Source organism: Halichoerus grypus, chromosome 4, assembly GCF_964656455.1.
Source record: "Halichoerus grypus chromosome 4, mHalGry1.hap1.1, whole genome shotgun sequence".
NCBI lineage: Eukaryota > Metazoa > Chordata > Mammalia > Carnivora > Phocidae > Halichoerus > Halichoerus grypus.
Window position 1 is genome coordinate 3182787 of NC_135715.1, and position 16133 is coordinate 3198919.

The following is a 16133-nucleotide window of genomic DNA, read 5'->3' on the forward strand; positions in this document are numbered from 1 at the left end:
CTTACTATAAATAGAGTTCACATAAAATTTGGTGAGAAAAACATTAGTGACCCAAGAAAAGAGTTCACAAAACTGTAGGAATGGATTTATAAAAAATAAAATACACGTGTTTAATGAACATGAAAACATTCCAACGTTACTGGTAATCAAAAAAGAGCAAATGGAAACATGGGACATCACTTTTCACACATCACAAGGCACAAATTTTTTTGTTTTTAAAGATTTTATTCATTTATTTGACAGAGAGAGAGATAGTGAGAGCAGGAACACAAGCAGGGGGAGCAAGGGAGAGGGAGAAGCGGGCTCCCCGCTCAGCAGAGAGCCCGATGTGGGGCTCAATCCCAGGACTCTGGGATCATGACCTGAGCTGAAGGCAGATGCCCAATGACTGAGCCACCCAGGCGCCCCCACAAGGCACAAACATTTAGCCATCTTAACACCGAGAGCTGGAGAGAAAGCAGAGAGAGCCCTTCTGCTAAGCTATCGGGAATGGCTCGTCCAGGAAGCAACTCAGTACTATTCATACAAAACTTTAAAACATTTAGTCCCTTTGAACTTGTATTTCTACGTTCAGGACTCCATCCCTTGGGAATAATGCAAAATAGAAACAAAAATGTGTGTCTAACACATTTATCAAAAGATTATCGTGGCAAAATATAAGGGGAAAAGTGATACTTGTCAATCAGAAAAAAAGAGAAAAAGGGCCATGTGACCTTATAAGGTGACCTCATGGAGGATGAGGTCATGCAGAGCAAGGGCAACCAGCCCAGCGGCATATCCACTGCACCCTCGGGACCGGCATGAGCGGCCTCACTGGGCAGGACAGACTGGGGACAGCAGGTGCTCCGCGGGGCCCCACTGTCCGTCCATCACGCTCCCACGCAGGAACAATGGTCTGGCCCACGCGGATGGTGTCTGCAGAAGCCTGGATGATCCCGGGGTGGTGCTGAGGGTGGGGGTGGCCTAGGAAACAGGGGGAGGTGGTCGTGCCACCTGCACCTGATGCAGGGAAGCCTCTCACTGCTTCCCAGGCCATGAAGCTTGCTGCGGATTAACCACGTTGAGCTAGGTGTGTAGTGTTGCGGGTCACACCTGCTGGGGGTCAGGAAGAGCTGGACAAAGATACGGTCAAAATCAACAGATCAATTAAAGTCCTTACAAGACACACAAAAAAAGTGTCGGACCAAACACAACAAAGGGCTAGACATTATTCTTTGGCAGGTGGGAGAATCAGAAGCAAAGTATTGGGTAGGTTTTGTTCCTGCAATCCTATCTTTAATTTCATGTTGCACTGAGCTAAGAAAATGTTCTTGGTACCCAGAGGAGAGAGAATGGAAAGAACGCTGCTTTGTAACTCACGCTGAGATTAAAAGGGAACAGCAGGAAACTGGGGAGACCCTGCTTCTCTGCGGGTGCCCTTTGCTTGAACCAGGCTGTTGGCACCACTTCATTACGTCACTTGAAGTTCTTCACGGAGTTGAGTCAGTGACAAAAATCTGCCAGACTTTGTGGCAGTTTTGTAGGTTCTTCAAAGATGTGCACAGAGGTAGGAATACCATTTGTAGTCATTTCATGTGGGTTACCCTCTTTATCCAGTGCACAACCCCAACCATCCTGATTCTCATTTCATTGGAGAGTAACTGATGCTCGGGAAAGTCATCCGCCACAAGACCAGAGCCACCACTCTACCCAAATCCAAGGACCACTGTTCAGAATGCACAATGGCCCTGAAGTTGCATGTGGCTCTCTCTGATAGCCCCCACCAACCAGAAGTAACTGGTAAAACGAGGTGCTCAAAACTAGGTTCTTGGTCAGCTCATTCGAGGGTATCACCTTACTTACATCTGTAAGGGAAGGAAGATTTCTGTTCTACCCTTTGTCTTCCCATATTACAAAACATAATTTATGTTGCAAGTAACTTACCATTCATATACAATGTACTCAAGAAATAAGCATCCTCCTTAGGGTTCAATATCTTTAAAATGTTAAGTAACATTATAATATATTTTATTTAGTATTGCTATCTATTGGTGTGATACAGTAGTCACGTCAAATGCTGCCGAAAGTATATGCATAAAAATAGTTATAAGTTCTTTTAGGTATAAAAACAAAAAGATAAACCACAAAAAGTTCTCTAGATTGAATTAAAACATTTGGAAGCCTCCGGTTTTCCCTTTTGGGCAAACTTACAGATTTGATATCTTGAAAATTTTCTGCTGTAAAATACCCATAAGTTATCAAGTAAAAACCACATCTTTTTAAGTTCATAATAAGTTTGCAAGAAAGTAAGAGAAATCCTTAAGGGATAAAACAAAATGGCGCAGGAATCTAGTGGTGAGCCAGCTACGAATAATGGTTCACTGGAGGCAAATGCCTGTGTCCCCAAACCTTGTGCTTTGGTTCTAAAATCCACAAAGGAGCAGAAGAAAATAGCTGGGGTTCTTGGAAGGCTAGAGTCTGGCTGGGCCTTTTCCTGTAGCCAGAAACTCCAAGAGCCACGCTCAGCAAGAGGATGAATGCAAGAAACTATCTGTCCTTCAAAGGGACAGAAGGTCAGACACAGAGATTGACAGCAAATGAACAGGTGATGATTCAGACACACACAGGCACAAAATCCAATGCTGGGAGTATCAGACACAGAGACCTTATGTCAAAGTCTGTGCTTAGGGGAACCCAAAGTAAAGGAATGACAAGGTTAAATTTATTCCAGAAACACAAATTTGGTCTAACAATTGGGAAAAATCAGTTGGTATAGGTTGCCATATGAGTAAATTAAACCAGAAAATCCAAAGATCATGGCAGTAGATCCTGAGAAATATTTGATAAATGTTCACATCCCGTCAGCTTAAAGCCATGAGCATAGTGAGATTTAAATGGGATCTATTGAATTCTTTGAGAAGGCACGATAACAAATGGTAGAATTTAAAATGTTCCCTTTCAAAAATCATTAAGACAACGTTGTCCTTATACCACGTACTGTTGGTTCTAGAGAATTCAGTACAAGGGAAAAAAAAAGAGGGAATGAGAATTTGAAAGGAAAACACAAAAATCCCACGACTTGAACACTATCTACAAAGAATTTCCCTCTAAATCTCTCTGAGTTATTCAGATTAATAACAAGGTTTAACACAATTGCTGGATGTAAAATAACTGATTAAAAATCAATTTGATTTCTATACCCAAAAATGAAGAGAAAAATGGAATTTTTATAGACAGGTGTTATTTACAATAGCAACAAAATATACAAGGTGCTAGGAATGGATGTAACCAAGTATGTTTAAGATCTCTACAGGGGAAATTATAGAACTTTATTAAAAGACATTTTCAAATCCCCTGAATAGATTGGGAGATATGCCATATTCATGGATGGAAGAACTCAGTATATTAAAGATGTCCAGTCTTCCCAAACTTACCTAAATTTTAACAAGGTGTTTCATTAAGCTTGTCAAGCTGATTCTAAAATGCGTAAGGAATAGGGTTACGAGTATTCACATGTTCCTGTTGAGGAAGGTGAAGTAAATGTTTCACCAGACAGTGAGATGTGTTAATAGAATAGAATACTCCAATGACATGGTAAATAGAACAGTGAAAGAGAGGAGAGCACGTTTATCCATGCAAACAAGATTTGCTCAGCTCATTCAAGCAGTGGGGAAAAGCCAAATATTCAAATCATGCTTCCAAAAGAATAAGAAAAAACGGAACTGAGCCCCTATCATGTGCCACACATAAGCAGGTGAATAAATGTCAAAATGAAAAAGGAAAAGAAAGAAGGAAGGAATGAACGCTTGTGACTTTTAGGCTAGGGAACTTTCTTAAAAAACAAAACAAAGCACAAAATTCAAAAGGAAGTTTGATAGATTTGACTCCATGAAAATTTAGAATTTCTGCTCATTCAAAAGACAACATAAAGAAAATGCGGAGACAATAACAAATCAGGAAAATCCATTTTTGTAAAGGATCAGCGAACAGAGTAGGTAAACAACTCCTACAAACCAGGGAGGAAGGACCAACAACCCGGGGGGCTGAAATGAGCACGAACTTGATTCGCACCTCACAGAGGAGGAACCGCAAATGGCCAGCCACCCTCCGAAGAGCCGCTTCTCCTCGGGAGCTTCAGAGGAAATACAAGGTAAAGTTATGAGATGCTATTTTGCACCCCTGCGTGCAGGAAAATTTTTAGTCAACGATACATTGCTAGTGAAATTTTTAATCTGTATACATACTTGGAAAAATAATTTTTAAATATGCATTACAATTAAGGATGGGCAGAATTAAGAATAGAAATTCCATTCCTGTGTCCAGATCGGTGTGCGTGAGAATATGCACACGTGTGTGAGTGATTTCTAGACAGTGCTTTAATGGCTAAGAGTCACTTAGTTGTTCAACTTACATTTTTTTAAAGCAAGTCATTTTAAAACAAAAATTCAAAAAAATTACAAATAGTCAAAGTGTCCACTGGCAGAAGCGAAACATTATTATACATGTATTACCATTAAAATGAATGAACTATGAGTGACCTAAGTAGATGACTCTCAAGGACATCTTGTTGACTAGAGACAGAAGGATTAGTGGCTGGCTGGGGATGAGGAGGGGGCGCCAGGGGTGATTCTCTGTGGGTGCAAGGTTTCTCTTCAAGTTCATGAAAATGTCCCAGATTTAGATAGTGGTGATGGTTTCACAACTTCATGATTATGCTAAAAACCACTGAATTGTACATTTTTATGGAATATGAATTATATCTCAATTAAGATATAGAATGTTGTGTAAAAAAAAGTAAGTCGCAGAAGAATACAAATAGTGTGATGATGTTTCTATAATGCTTAAATATAAGCTTAATGCAGAAATTTATTATTTAGGCTTACATACGTATGTGGTAAAATCGTAACAACAATAAAAAAATGAAACACAGTTTAGGATGGTGGTAAGGCCAGTCGATGGACTTCAAAATATTGAAAATATTGTTCTCTTAATTAAGTTTGGAACTGAGCATACTGATGTCCAGTTATTTATAATTGGCATATATGTTAAATATCCTTTTGTATGTGTGTACTTTGTTGCATAATGTAAAAAAAAAAACACAAAACTGTTTCTTAAGGTAAACAAAACAAAATCCCATCGAAAACAGGTGAGAAAAGTTGGAAGAGGACAAACAGGATCTACTTCTAGAGTAAGTGTGACAAATAAGAGATGACAAGTGCCTGGCGTATTACTCGACCCATAGGAACACGAAAATCAAGACCAAGGTATCCACATGGCAGTGGGTGGAGGCAGAAAGAAGTGAGAGGTCTGCAGGATATTTTGGATGCAAGGCCCTGGTCCCGGACTGCGGCTGGGAGCGAGCGTGGCAAGAACTGCTCATAGGTCTCCAGCCTGCGTAACTGGATGTGTCGTGACCCACTTGCCAAGATAAAGAACACCACAAAATTATGTTTAGTCACCGCAGCTCAATGCTTAACAGTAAGAGATTAGAAACAACAAAAACGGGCAAGTGTAAGACAGCAGTTGAATGAATCATGGTGCATTTACACAGAGGAATGGCATGCATAAAAATTCATAGTTCAGGAAACTGATGACATTTCAAATTTTAAAAGCAGATTAATGTCTGCGTAGGCACTATGGTTTCCACTTTGCACAATAACATATATATTACTTGTGTAGTTCTCTATATGCATACAACACGTATATTTTTCTATAGATACACTGAGCGATGGCCAAGTGTCCAACTGCATTAGCAATAGTGGTCCCCCAGTTGGTACAATTATAACTAATTTAAATTTTCTTCTATTCACTTTCCTGGAGTCTAAAGATTTTCTACAATAATCGATGATGACTTCAATAATTGGAACATGCGTGTGGCATTTAACATGGCAACTGGAATCGTTGCCAATGTCTTCAAGACGGTGGCGGGACTCGCGCTGCGGAGCCGCAGGGGAAGGCGCACGCCAGCGTGGGAGACCGGTGGCGGAGACAAATGTATGTTTGTTATGAAATAATTATGTGGTGGGTGGGGGCTTAAAAGCCTCTCTGGGCAATCAAATTCCAGCTTTCACTCAGACACTTTTAACGCACGAGCATAACACCTTTTCAAGCGCATCCCAGGGTGATGCCAAGTGAGTGCCCAGCACAGCACCTGTGGGACCAACACCACCTTCAGACAGAAGGCGTCTCTCTATGTTTTCAGAGACAATTTCTTTTCACTGGGGGGGATTACAGGCACTACGCGGATTTTCTCTCCTCCTTAATTGTGGAATGTCAGAGTTCGGCATGTTCTTCCTTGCCTTGCCCTTTTCCGTTCATGTTCTCTATCCTTCTCTCCTGCTCTCCTACTTTTCTGCTTTTGGAAATATGAACATCTTTTGGAATAAATGCTATGTATTGGGGTGTGTCCTGCAGTAGGTTAACCTTGGGGCTACCTGAGGAGTCCCTGCAGAGGTGCAATGCTTCAATCATGGCAGATTTTATTAAATAAAATTCACATAATACAAAATAGCGATGTTTAAAATAGGCAATTTGGTGACATTTCATATACTGTATCTCATGGTAGATATTTTTGGAAAACATTTTGAGGCTTTATTGTTTTAGAGCAGTTTTAAGGTCACAGCAACACTGAGAGGAAGGTGCGGCGATCCCTCCCACCCCCCACCCACACCCCCCAGCCCCCACCCTTGACCCCGACGCCGGCGCGCGCAGCCTCCCCGACTGTTATCATCACTCACCAGGATGGTACAATTTTTACCAAGGATGCATCTTGGAAAGTAGATTTCAAATATGAAAACTATGTTTGCACTGAAATAAGAGCTACCTGCTGCAGAGACACGGGAGATCAGTCTACTTCAGTGGAGTGACAGGTAGGGCGAGCGAGCCTCTCTTTCCATTCACCCCCAGATCACAGATTGCTCCAGAGCCCTAAAAAATATACCCGCATTCGCTGACTGGAATGTAAGCAAAAACTTAAAAAATACATACACGCTTCATCTGGAATTAAAAATTAGAATAAACAAATCCTAGATTACTGTAATAGCACATGAGAAATAGACTAAGATTTTATGTATTAATCCTCTTTCCTGCCAAAATTACGTTTTTTTCCCCCCTAGAAACCTTCAGCTTTTTCTGATTGGCTTTACTCAATTTTTACCTCTAGCAATGGTTAGAAAACAAACCATCACTTTTCTAGAACTAAATATAGAAATAGTTATTAAATATCTACTAAGTTATACTATCTATCCACTTCATATATATTCTTCCAGAACGCATAACATGGCACAAGAAATAGTCATTTTTTAGGTGTCAGCCTTGTCTGATTCCCCCCCCCACAGAGGACTCCAGTTTCCCTATGTCACCCTGTCCCTTCACCAGGCGGCGCAGGATGGATTCTTCTAGAAACCTTGAGGCCAGTGACTTCCTCCAGGGCTCAGGGCTCTGTAACTCATGGTCACATTCCCAATGTGGGTTTCCTGGGTCCCTCTTTCCTCTCCATGCCCCGCCTTCTCCCTGCACCCAACACCCACTGTGTCCCTTCCTTCCCGGTCTTTCGTTGTACCCTCTGAAATGCCCACACCTCGACCTCAAGAAACAAGCCTCTGTATGTCCTCAGGCGTCAGCCCTCCACTCCCTGAACAGAAGGTCCATAAGGTCTCCATGTTTGCGGCCCGCAGATGGTATGACGCAGAACACAAAATAATAATAACAAATATTTATTAACTATTTATGACGTGCCAGCCCTTTATCATTGAAAGGGCTTAATATATCACTTTATTGAGTTTTTCTATAATTACAAAAATGTCCAATTAGAGGACAAAGTATACAAGTATAATCCAAAAAGGTAGAAGAACAATCCCGACGAGAACGTATTGAGCATCTACTATGGGGTAGGTTCCTTAAGAAGGTGGGTCAAGAGTAAAGCGTGAATCAGCAAATGCCCAGGGTGGGTTCGAGGAGCCATGGAGGTGGCTCTCTGAGGATGTGCCATACGGAAAGCCTGCCAGCCCGCAGCACTCAGGATAGGAGGAAAGGTCAGGCGTGGTTTCTCTGTTCCAGAATGACGTCAGCACTCAGTCCCTCGTGGTTGTGGCACCTGACAGTCGCCTAATGGCACAATGTCTGGAAATTCTTGACCTGAGCACTCACAGGGAACTGCTGGTATAAACAAGTTGCATCCACCCCAGGTATTATGCAAACAAGTTCTAACAAGCTGTCAGCTTGAGAGTCAAGGAAAGGGATTCTGGCCCATGTTCCAAACATGCAAAAGCTGAAGAGAGATAGCAAGACGATACTTACTTTGGGGGAAAGTTGGTAATGGGGGTTCTACGATTTACAACAAAGCAGAACCATGAGATTGAGAGGAGTGATGGAAACCCACTGTCCGGACATGTCAGAGGCCCCCGACGGCTGCGTGCCAGGGACTCCCCCAGAACAATCAGGGGCCCACACAGATCTCTCCTGGCCCCTCTCCCTGTCCCACACTCGGGATTCCCTGGCTGGAGCCTCTCTGGTTACCCACCGTGGATGCCAACACAAGCAAAACCAAGAGAACGGGTCTCGAGTGCCCTCGCACTTATGACGGCCACAGCTCAGTGAGCACCTTCACAGTCGCCGTTAAATCCAACCTGCCACATGTACCAGGTGCCTGCCCACAGCAAAGCCCCTCCTGCCATCCACCTGCTCCCACATGCTTGTGCTAAGTGGTCCGTGCCTTTCAAGCAGCCCCATTTCCCTCCTTTGTTTCCCAAACCCTTCTAGTCCATTCTTCCACGTGTCATCCACCGTAAACCTGAGTCTGTGTCCTGGGAACCCCTGTTCCATCCTGAGGACACTGCTGCCCTTTGCCGCCAGGACCAGCGTGTTCTCCTTCTCCGCTCTCTGGCACCTGGTGTCCCTGGGGACCCCCGGGGCTTTGCTGGCACAGGGAAGGGAAGTGCTCCACCCATGGCATTTCCTCCGCAGGGACCCTGGCCCATCTTCCACGTGTCTCAGGGCTGCATTCCAACCTCCTCATCTCCACAGATGCCCAGGAGGAAAGTGCTCCCGCCGTGGAGGTCAAGTCCCACCTCCCTGGATGACTCCCCACCATTGTCCATGGCCGTGCCTGCTTTCACACTGCCCTCTGCTCACTCCGGTGATGTCTCACCTGGCTGGTTCTCTCCCGCTCCCAAGACTGCTCCTTCCCAGGGCCCCCTGTGGGCTCCGCTCGGCGGCTGGTGAGTGCCAGCATGCTCTGCACGGCTGTGACCTCCTCTCGCTCAGCCTCCCGGCATGGCACCCACTTAGATGCAGCCCTGTGCCCTGGGCCCCCAAACTCATCTGCTGTCCAAACCCGTCTGGCAGTCTGCTGACAGCTTCCCTGGGGCGGCTGACGGCTCGGTCACACCCCTGGCGTCTAGAATCACTCGCTCCATTCTCCCTCCCCGACCTTCTCTCAGGAGAGGGCACTGCAGGTCCCAGTCACCGTGCCAGGAGCCATTTCTGACTCCCCCCTCTTTCCGAGCACCCGAACCATCACCAAGGGCGACTGACTGAGCCATTAGTTAAAGCTAAAATGAATTATTTTCACACCTTTGACTATTTAATAGATTCTTGTGTTACAAAATCCAGAAAACCCAAAAAGTAACTTGGTAAAGTGGGGGTCCTCTCCCCATTTCCCATCGCCCCCAACACAGGTCTGCACTGCTGCCAGCTTTGTGAGCATGCTTCCAGAACGCCTGTGCATGAATACACACATTTCCTTTTTATAAACATAACAGCATTCTATTAAACACCCTGTTCTGTGACTTATGTTCCCACCTTCCACTGTATCCTCAAATGGATCGCGGGCCAGTGTAGACAGAGCTGCCCCGTTCTGGTTCCCGTCACAGAGCGTTCTGGTATGCATTAATACGACCCTTACACCTGCTAGGTTTTACATGGACGTGCCCTGTTTATGAAATGGGCACTTGATTATTATCATTAAAATGTTTTAATTATGATTATGTTTGAAATTATAATCCAGTCTTGATAAGGAACACCATCTGTATGTTTCTTTATGAGTTAAGATAGATAGATAGATAGATGAATAGACAAAGTTTGATCAGTCCCAAATTGTTGGCATTCAACTTGCTTCCAAATTTTTGCTACCCTAGGCAAGCCCAAAACGAAGACATTTCAATACATATGATTTCCCATAGGCGTATTTGTTTCTAGTCCAATCATTAATGCGATAAATACCCTTCTAAAGAAATTGCTTCATATATGCACGAGTAATTCCTAGAAGTTAAATTGTGGGTCAAGGACCGTGGGCATTTGCCATTCTGATGGATACAGTGAAACGGCTCGGCGTACTTGGTTCGGTTGGTACCCCCACAGCCCTGTGTGGGAACCTTTCCCGACATTCTGGCAAACACGCTGTGTTACCAAACTTCTTAATCTGAGCCAATCTGATAGGTGAATGATCGTACCACTTTGTGGTTTTAATTTGCATTTATCTTATTATGGGAAAGGTTAAGCAGACTTTGATACGTTCAAGACTTTCTGGCACTTATTTATATTCTTGTGACATTTGTGTTCAGATCCTTCACCCATTTTTGGATTCCTTATTATTGTCTTACAGGAGCCCCTAAGGTATTAAATAAAGACAGGATTAGCACATTATCTGCGGTATTGGCTATGATTACTTCCCCCCACAGAAGTCTGTTTTAGAAAGTCAAATTCATCCATATTTCTTTCATTTTCTCCTAAATTTTATGGTTTCCTGTTTTAATATTGCAATCTCTGATTCAACTGACATTTCAGTGAAAACAGACAGGCATTCAAATTCGTGTCTTCAGATATATTTTCCCGGTATGCCAACCCCATTTACTGATAACCTGTCTTCTCCCCCAGCGAGGTAGAATGCCCACTTGGTAATGCACTATTTTCCCCTGTGTGGTCGATCTACTTCTGTACTTAGCACAACTGACCTTTAGCTATTTGCATAGAGGTTCTCGTCTTCCCTCTAGACTGTGAGCTTCCTGAGGGCGCTGTCAGGGGCGGAAATTTCGTTCCATCTTCCTTACCAGCTAATTGGCTAGCCTGCCTCGTGACATGCATGCAAGGCGAGGATGTGAACTTCTTGGGTCAGAGAACAGCATGCTTTGCTTCTGCTCCACTCCAAGCACCATGGGGGGGCCTGGAGAGGCCTAGGGCACGCTCCCTGTGCAGGCGGTGGTCACAGTTGACTCACGGGGGCTTGGAGAATCCAGCTCTTTTGTAGCAGGAAGTAAGCAAGCCTGCTGTTTGTCCTGGAAGGAGCCGTTGCTTTCTCGATTAAGGTGGTTGTCTGCAAACACATCCCTAGAAAGGCCTAAGTGAAGGGTGGCCACTAGGCATAATTCACTGACCCAGCAAGAGGTGTGGGAGCAGGAGAGAGCCCGGGAAGACCTTCCTTCCCAGCAGAACCACTGGGTGGCTGTTGTAGGTTTGCATTTTTGTGCCCACGGGACCACACACGGTGTCTAGCACAAAGTGAATCCTTGAAATATATTGACAAATTTGCTGGAATCAAATATTTCCTTGGGTCAGTATGAATTTTTCACCAGATAACATAACCAGAAACCAGGCATTCCGTATTATTCCACACTATGCAAACAGTTCCTTAGCCTGTAGACTGGAGCGGGATCAGAATATTGGCTTTTTAAAAATTAATCTAACACTGGACTAAATAGAATTAGTAATGTTTGCCTAATTAAAACTAATTTCCATGAAACAAAATTTGGAGACTGCATTTCCTAGTTTCATTCCCTGGGAAGTGTTCAGCCGATAACTTGGAAAGCATGCACGGGGTTTAAGAGCCCTTAATCTGTTTTAAATGGATGTGTCTTATTTATAAAATGGGCACTTGGTTATTATCACTAAAATGTTTTAATTATGCATTTTCACGTTTGAAATTGTAATCCAGTCATGACTAGGAACACCGTCCGGCAAACAAAGCTGGGAGACAAACAGAATTGCCCCCCTACGGAATTAGCTAGAGATTGCAAACAGCATTCAGAAGGCAGGAAAGGGGACTGGGTTAAGAATGTAAAGGGAAGAGAAGAACCAACGGGAAGAGCAGTGAGATGCAACAGCACGTCCTTTCGTTGTATTTAAGGAGGGGTTTGAAGCGGATGATGGGGACTCAATACCGTGAGTGACTATGGAGTTGTGGCTCTCTACCTGAGTGCTGAATCAGAATGGGGGAGCCGCAGAGATGCTTCTGTGGGAGTGAGGGGGACCCCTGGCCACACAGGTGCATGTATCAGAGGTCGCCGGAACTCTGGTCCCGACCAAAGCTCTCAGGGTCACACGCAAAGCAATTTCCGTGTTAACTGCTCAACACCTAACATCCTTCACATCAAATCAAAAGACACCTTAAGAAAGATTCATTTTAAAGCTGCCTCAATGTACCTTGTACTTGTTCTCATGTCTCCCCTTTCTTTCTTGTAAGTGCAAACAAAATTATAATGGATGATAGTTCCGCTTATCAGAGTGAAGTTCAGTTCTTGTTTTTTATTTTTTTATTTTATTTTTTTATTTTCATACCACCTTGTCCTGGAATTTTTCCGAACATGTAATTTGATGTGGTGGGAGATGGTTTGTAAAACTTTTGTGCTCAGAGATGAAAATCACTTTCTCTTCCATATATTATTGGCAAGAAGAGGCTAAAATAGCAGCATTAGGAATTAACATCAACCATTAAGAAAATTAAGAACATGCCAGATGATGATCATAATAACATATAATAATTTTTGTTTCCAAATTATGAGATGATACGGAATAAAAGGTACAAGAAAAAAAGAAACTCCTTAAACATTAATCATTTTATGAAACAGTGCCTTATTATTTAGATAGAAAACCAAAAGGGCAAAGACTTACATTCTAGAACCTTAAACATTAATCATTTTATGAAACAGTGCCTTATTATTTAGATAGAAAACCAAAAACGCAAAGACTTACATTCTAGATAATTCCTAAAATACATTTGATGCTTAATAAATACTGAACATATATTCAGTGATTTTTATATTTTGGATTGAGGAAGATACAAATCCACCTGAGTAGTAAAGGATATTACTCTTTTTCTATTATTCTATAATTAAAAAATAGTGTGACTTTAACCAATGGAACCAAATGGCTATATGCATATTGATTTCCTTTTTAATTCATACTATAAGGGGTATGGGTGCCATGTTGAAATTGTAATACATTCTTCGTGTGTAGAAATTTTAAAATCAGGTACAAGTTTCCCAAAATAAAAACAGAAAATCATCAACTCTCAAAATAGCAGTATATTTCATTTTCTGTTTGCTTTTCAGTAGCAGTGGTAAATATGGCTTTTTAATTCTTACTCTTATACCTAAAAAGGCATTCTTGCAGTAAAAAATGTAATTCTAAGAAAACTTTTATGTAGAATTCTTATTTTTTTCTCTCTTTTGGCAAAATGAGAGGCTGACATCTTAATAAAGAACTAACAAAGGTGAAATACAGGCTGGTGTTTACACTCGAAGTGGTCATTCTTAGAACGAGCTTATCTGAACTGTCATCTCTACCCAACACTCAACAGCCAGCAGGAAATGGCACTAAGAGCATCTTTATTATTTTCTTGTGAACCTCACTAACTCGTATTTCCTCCAGCCAGTTTTGTCGATATCATTTGCTGTAAGCGTCCTAGACAAGGCAAAAAGTATAGTTACTATGTGAGTAGTTAATCGCTCTTCTTAAACATTGTATGTGGGTGCATAGCACAGGTGAGTGGGATTGAAAGATCGAGGTTCTATTCCCACTTTTACATTGGAATCATGTATTTACAGTATCAGCATTACGGGAGAATTATGTATATATTTTGCTTGTCCCATAGGCTGGTAAGAGTCAAATGCCATAACATACATGCATATACTGCTAAACTACCCTTACCAGTTATTATTATTGCTTTTTTCTACATCAGTAATTTTTTTTTTTTTTCATTCACAGGTAAAGGTACCTGAAGGACATGCTTGGTAGCAAAGAAATCAAGTCTTCTGATCTCTTCACTCTATTTAGATAACTGACCTCTAGGTGCCATTACTAATTTGAGTATCTCTATTATTTGCATTGCCTGAGGACAGACTAAAACAATTAAAAAGAAGATGCAATTTATACATTTAGAGTTGATAAATAAGTCATGAGTGTATAAGTTGAAATTATTTCAATAAAAAATAGCTACATTGGACATTTATTAACTGCCATTTATTACTTATAGTTTAAAAGCGTTTTTGTTCTTCTTAGCTTTTAAGGTATATTTTCTTTCCCATCCATACTTTTTCAAATTTTGCTTTTCAATATCCCTGAAGATGACCAGCTTACTCTAAAAATATTTGAGACTGGTAGGTCAATTTAGTGAAGAAATATGATAAAAAGTTTGCTTGCAAGACAAGCAAATCTTGATTGTAAACTCATGTTTACTCCAAAATAATCCTGAGTTTAGATCCTTGTTTGTTTTAATTTTGTTGGTTAGGTAGCTTTCTAAACTCTTAAACGAACATTGGTATTCATTTTTTATACACTAACTGTTCTTGGTAAATAAATATGCAAATTGAGATATAAAATATATTTTAAAATGTGAATGTATTAGCTTGAGACTTTCCCAAGCATAAAAAAAAATAAGTTTTTAAACTGAATGTATCCATTTATTTGTCACCTGAAAATGCCCTGAGTTACTCATTGTCAGTATTTCTTTCTCTTCTCTCAAATTGTTTCTACCAGCTTATTTAAAGTTTTGTGCAAAGCAAATGTATGTTAGGTTGTAACCAACTTTCTGCCTCCACTCTGGCTGCAAGGTCTTGCAGAAAAGCCTGTTTTGCCTTAGGAAGCAGCATCGCCGGGTGGTGGCACCATTCACAAGAACGGCTCACATTTCGCTGTTATCTTTAGGTTGGATTTCAAAACAACTCTAGAAAACAGACTCAAAGGCAAGCCTAGAAACAGCACGTGAACTGCAGAAAAGTAGAAGGTTTCTGACTACAATCCAGTTCCACAAAACACCATAGCATCTGGCAAAAAGCAGAGTGGCTCCTGTCCTACTTACCTCCTGAGCAGTTTACAAGCAGGGCGAAAGCTCACTCCTAGAGCAAACAGTGGGATCAATGAACACGGGCTGATCTTTCCTTCCTAACATTTGCTCTGTTCAAGGACACGCAGCTCTCCTCACCGCTCATACCCCTCCCTCCCAGAAAATATAGCTGTGTCATTTAGAGACTTTTTTTTTATGTCATTTGCTCATGATCTACAGATAGAGAAGCAGACAATTTTGTTCTGCTCTGACAGAAAGCCACAGTAACAACAAACAAACAACGTTTTCACCCAGTAGCTAGGACACCGAGGGCCAGCACTACCCAGAGCGCCAATCTGGTCGTGCAAAACGTGAGTGTATTATGTTACAGGGCCAAGCATTCCAAGAGAGAGATTCTAAGAAGGAACCTTTTTGTTTTTTTACGGTTCAGTAATGTTATACAGTCATTAATGTATAATTTTTATTTCTATCATGGAAAGTCTATGGGGAAAAAAAGGTTTTTGGGTTTGTTTTTTTTTTAATTTAGAGATACATTTTCAAAATTCAAACACAACAAAATCCAGAGGTGAGTTAATAAAAATTTTAAGTTACTAACTAGAGTCACTTTGTAATTGGTTGTTTATATGTTTAAATTTCTTCAACATAATTACATTTAAAATGAAAATGTTTTGAGTATTGGGTGAACTGTACTTGTTCCTACAACATAAATGAGTATTTTTCTAAAGAGTATTAATTCAGTGCACACATTTTTCAGAATAATTCTTATTTTTAAGTTATATTCAAAGTTATAGTAGTTTGCTCCACCCTATATGCACATGAGATAGTCACTTATTTTAGAAAATCCCTCCTTTAGAAAATCCCTCCTCCCTAATGAATATTTAAGAGACCATTTAAAACATGTAAGTATTTATAGTAAACAAAATAAATACAAAAGTGGAAAGACTTTACAATTTCCAAGGAACCAGTATGATCTATTAACAAATCCTGATTCTTCAGACATTTGGAATGCCATGCATAGATAGTCAGCTATCCAAACAGTAGTTACATTCTCTCATGTCCATCATTCTGTTGCACACAATTAGCATGTTACAAAATT

At 41.4% G+C, this 16133-nt stretch overlaps 1 long non-coding RNA gene across 1 annotated transcript; it reads right to left on the reverse strand.

Annotated features, from left to right (window-relative positions):
• Nucleotides 1-204: 204 nt before the first annotated feature.
• LOC144381456 (uncharacterized) lies at nt 205-15160 on the reverse strand. The gene is made up of 3 exons (XR_013446694.1): nt 15053-15160; nt 6803-6906; nt 205-1112 (listed from the first exon to the last, which is right to left on the reverse strand). It is a non-coding gene; the product is annotated as an uncharacterized LOC144381456 (long non-coding RNA).
• Nucleotides 15161-16133: the final 973 nt, after the last annotated feature.